The sequence below is a fragment of the Callithrix jacchus genome, chromosome 2, assembly GCF_049354715.1.
Source record: "Callithrix jacchus isolate 240 chromosome 2, calJac240_pri, whole genome shotgun sequence".
NCBI classification, from domain to species: domain Eukaryota; kingdom Metazoa; phylum Chordata; class Mammalia; order Primates; family Cebidae; genus Callithrix; species Callithrix jacchus.
The window spans coordinates 193,479,499-193,484,601 of NC_133503.1; the positions used below are offsets into that span (position 1 = coordinate 193,479,499).

The window sequence follows — 5,103 nt, forward strand, 5'->3', positions numbered from 1 at the left end:
TTCCTAATAATGTATTTTGTTGGGAAAATAATAATAGTAATAATTTTGATAAAGTCTAATGTATTATTTTAAAGCATTCCGGTTTTGGCTAGGTTTTTTAGGTTTTTGAACCATCTTCAATTATTACTTGTATATGGTGTGAGGTAGGATTTGATATTCAGTTTTTCTGTGTAGATATCCAGCATAACTTATTAATAGTTATTCATCCCCTCATGGAATTGCCTTAGCATCATTAACAAAAATTGAAAATAATGATCTTTACATCTTAACCTATTTCTGAGCTCCCTTTTTCTGTTTCATGAATATCAGCTTTTATGTCAGTAAAACAATTTTTATTATATTAGCTTCATAATAAATGTGAAGTCACATAGTATAAGCCCTTCAAAACTGTACTTTTTAAAAATATTTCTTTGGATATTTAGGTTCTTTGTATTTCCATATTAACTTCAGAATTAATTTATTAATCTCTACACCCCACCCTTCAAAAAATGTCTGTTGCTATTACAATGGAATTGCATTGAATATATTAGTCAAATTGTGGACAATTTATATCTTAATATTGAGGCTTCTAATCTATGAACACAGTTTATCTTTTTCTCAGGTTTTTAAAAATTTCTATTAAAGACCATACACAATGGCTCACTCCTGTAATCTCAACACTAGGAGGCTGAGGTGGGTGGATCACTTGAGGTCAGGTGTTCAAGACCAGGCTGGCCAACATAGTGAAACCCCAACCTCTACTAAAAATGCAGAAATAACCCAGGCACAGTGGCGTGTGCCTGTAGTCCCAGCTACTTGGGAGGCTGAAGCAGGAAAATTGCTTGAACCCAGGATGGTGAGTCAAGATTGTGCCACTGCACTCCAGTCTAAGCAACAGAGTGAGACTCCGTCTAAAAAAAAATTATATTAGTAGTGTTATATTGATTTCATTGTAAAGGTCATGCACATCATTGTGAATTTATTATTTAATGTTTCTAAAACTAGTGTATATGCAACTACTTATTTAACTTTATTTTTTTAGATTTTTGCTGCTAGCATATAAAACGGTGTTTTTAAGGATTTTGATAGGTTAGCCTTGTGTCCTATAACCTTATTAAATTATTAGATCTGCTTTTCAGTCGAGAGCTGAGAGGGTTTATCAGATCATGTCTGGTGGCTCCGCGGATTATTACAGCAGAGAACATGGTGGCCCAGAGGGAATGTACCCTGATGGTGTCATTGAGAGCAACTGGAATGAGATTGTTGATAACTTTGATGATATGAATTTAAAGGAGTCTCTTCTTCGGGGCATCTATGCTTACGGTTTTGAGAAGCCTTCCGCTATTCAGCAGAGAGCTATTATTCCCTGTATTAAAGGGTATGATGTGACTGCTCAAGCTCAGTCAGGTACTGGCAAGACAGCCACATTTGCTATTTCCATCCTGCAACAGTTGGAGATTGAGTTCAAGCAGACCCAAGCACTAGTATTGGCCCCCACCAGAGAACTGGCTCAACAGATCCAAAAGGTAATTCTGGCACTTGGAGACTATATGGGAGCAACTTGCCATGCCTGCATTGGTGGAACAAATGTTCGAAATGAAATGCAAAAACTGCAGGCTGAAGCACCACATATTGTGGTTGGTACACCTGGGAGAGTGTTTGATATGTTAAACAGAAGATACCTTTCTCCAAAATGGATCAAAATGTTTGTTTTGGATGAAGCAGATGAAATGTTGAGTCGTGGGTTTAAGGATCAAATCTATGAGATTTTCCAAAAACTAAATACAAGTATTCAGGTTGTGTTGCTTTCTGCCACAATGCCAACTGATGTGTTGGAAGTGACCAAAAAATTCATGAGAGATCCAATTCGAATTCTGGTGAAAAAGGAAGAATTGACCCTTGAAGGAATCAAACAGTTTTATATTAATGTTGAGAGAGAGGAATGGAAGTTGGATACACTTTGTGACTTGTATGAGACACTGACCATTACACAGGCTGTTATTTTTCTCAATACAAGGCGCAAGGTGGACTGGCTGACTGAGAAAATGCATGCCAGAGACTTCACAGTTTCTGCTCTGCATGGTGACATAGACCAGAAGGAGAGAGATGTTATCATGAGGGAATTCCGATCAGGGTCAAGCCGTGTTCTGATAACTACTGACTTGTTGGCTCGCAGGATTGATGTGCAACAAGTGTCTTTGGTTATAAATTATGATCTCCCTACCAATCGTGAAAACTATATTCACAGAATTGGCAGAGGGGGTCGATTTGGGAGGAAAGGTGTGGCTATAAACTTTGTTACTGAAGAAGACAAGAGGATTCTTCGTGACATTGAGACTTTCTACAATACTACAGTGGAGGAGATGTCCATGAATGTGGCTGATCTTATTTAATTCCTGGGATGAGAGTTTTGGATGCAGTGCTCACTGTTGCTGAATAGGCGATCACAACGTGCATTGTGCTTCTTTCTTTGGGAATATTTGAATCTTGTCTCAATGCTCATAACGGATCAGAAATACAGATTTTGATAGCAAAGCGACATTAGTCGTGAGCTCTTGTGAGGAAAGTCATTGGCTTTATCCTCTTTAGAGTTAGACTGTTGGGGTGGGTATAAAAGATGGGGTCTGTAAAATCTTTCTTTCTTAATGGTTGTATTAGATGTTCTCTATCATTTAATAATCTATTTGTGGACTAAAAGATATAAGTGCTGTATAAAATCAGCCAATTATGTTAAACTAGCATATCTGCCTTTATTGTGTTTGTCATTAGCCTGAGTAGAAAGGCCTTTAAAACATTTTTTAGAAAGTAGTTGACTGCATTTTGTTTGGTATTGTATTTATTCAATAAAATATTTAATTAGTGCTAAAAAAAATAAAATAAATTATTAGTTCTAATAATTATTTTGCATTCCTTAAAAATATCTACATAAACAATTGTGTCATATGAAAATGGAGTTTTGTTTCTTTCTTTCCCATCATAACTTTTGCCTATTTTATTTGACTTATTGCAATGACCAAGACCTCTAGTACAATATTGAACATAAATGATGAGAAAGAGCATTTGCCTTGTTTCTGATATTTCACTACTGTTAATGATGTTAGGTATTTTTAAATTATAAATTGGAATTATACATTGATAATTTAAATTGTATATATTTATGGGATACAAAGTGATGTTATAATCATAAATGCATTGAGGAATTCTAAAATCAAGCTAATCAACATGTCCATCACCTCAAATACTTATTTTTGTGGTGAGAAGATTTTATATTCCTTGCTTTGTAATTTTGAAATGTGTAATATACTAGTATTACCTATATTCACCACATAGTGTAATATATCTTCTAAAAAAACTTACTTTTACTTACTTTTACTTTGTGTATCCTTTAATCATCATCTCCTTACTCCCTCCTCCTTCCAGTCTCTGTAATCACCATTCTGCTCTTTGCTTCTGAGTTCAATTGGTTTAAGCTGGCACATTTAAGTGAGATCAAGCAATCCTTTTTTTTCTGTACTTGGCTTATTTCACTTAACATAATGTTCTCCAGTTTTATCCATTTTGTCACAATGATGGAATTTTCTTCTTTTTAAAAGTGGAATAGTATTCCATTATGTAATCATACCTCATTTTCTTTATACATTCATCTGTTGATGAACACTTAAGTTGATTCCATAACATAGCTATTGTAGTGTTATGGTGCTGCAATGAACATGTGAGTGGAGATAGCCCATTGACAAGCTGATTTCAAATCTTTGAGTTTATTTATACTCAGAAGTGAGATTGTTGGATCATATGGTAATGCTATCTTTTTGTTATTTGAAGAATGTCTACACAGTTTTCCATAACAGCTATACTAACAGAGATTCCCTTTTCTCCACATCCTCACCAACACTGGTTATCTTTCATCTTGTTGATAAAGTCGTATAACAGGTGTGAGATATCTCATTGTGGTTTTCATTTGCTTTTCCTTGATGACTAGCAATGTTGAGCATTTTTTTCATATATCTTTTGGAGATTTGTATGTGTTTTTCTAAGAAATGTCTATTCAGTTCCCTTTCATTTTTGTAATTAGGTTTTTGTTTGCTTGTTATGGAGTTGTTTGAGTTTCTTACATATTTTGGTTATTAAACCTTTATTGAATGTTTGGCTTGCCATTTTTCTCCCAATCTGTAGGTTCTCTATCCCACTAGAACTATTAATTCTTTACTTTGCTGTACAGAAATTTTTTAGTTTGATTTTTAGTTTGTCCTTTTTTTGCCTTTGTTGTTTGTGCTTTAGGGGTCAAATCTGAAACATTTTTGCCCAAACCAATGTTGTATGTTATTCCTCTATGTTTTTTTTTTCTAGTAGTTTTACAGTTTCTGGTCTTAAACTTTTAAATATTTAATCTATTTTGAGATGATTATTGTGTGTGGTGCAAAAATGTTTCCAATTTTATTCTTCTGCATGTGGATAATTCATTTTTCCGATAGCATTTGTTGAATAGACTATCTTGTTCCCATTGTGTATTCTTGGAATCTTTGTTAAAAATCAATTCACCATACATGTGTGGGTTCATTTCTGGGTTTTTTTATTCTACTCCATTGACTGACATGTTTATTTTTTTGCCACTACCATGCTGTTGTAATTATTATAGCTTTGCAGTACAGTTTGGGACTAGGTAGTGTGATGCGTCCACTTTGTTCTTGTTGCTCATGATTGCTTTGGTTAACTAGAGTTTTTGTGGTTCCATATGAGTAATGGGATTGGTTTTTCATTTATTTATAAAATGACATTGGGATTTTGATAGCAATTGCATTGAATCTGTAGATAATTTTCAGCAGCATGAACATTTAAAAAATATTCTTTCAATCTATAAACATGGGACATATCTTTATTTATTTGGCTTTTCAATTTTGTTCATCAACTTTTGATAGTTTTCATTGTACAGGCCTTTTACTTCCTTGGCTAAATTTATTCCTAAGTATTTTCTTTTCAATGTGTAGGTCTTGTAAATGGAATTGTTCTCTTGGTTTATTTTTCAGAGTGTTTGTTGTTAGTATATAGACGTGTTACTGATTTTTGTGTGTTTATGTTGTATCATCCAGTTTTACTGTATTTGCTTATTAGTTCCAACAGTTTGTG

At 34.0% G+C, this 5,103-nt stretch overlaps 1 pseudogene across 1 annotated transcript; it reads left to right on the plus strand.

The window, feature by feature from the left end:
* The first annotated feature begins 1,109 nt into the window (after window positions 1-1,109).
* Window positions 1,110-2,860, plus strand: LOC100406173 (eukaryotic initiation factor 4A-II pseudogene; annotated as a pseudogene). The gene has a single exon (XR_013532358.1). The product of XR_013532358.1 is annotated as a eukaryotic initiation factor 4A-II pseudogene (transcript).
* The last annotated feature ends 2,243 nt before the right edge of the window (window positions 2,861-5,103 follow it).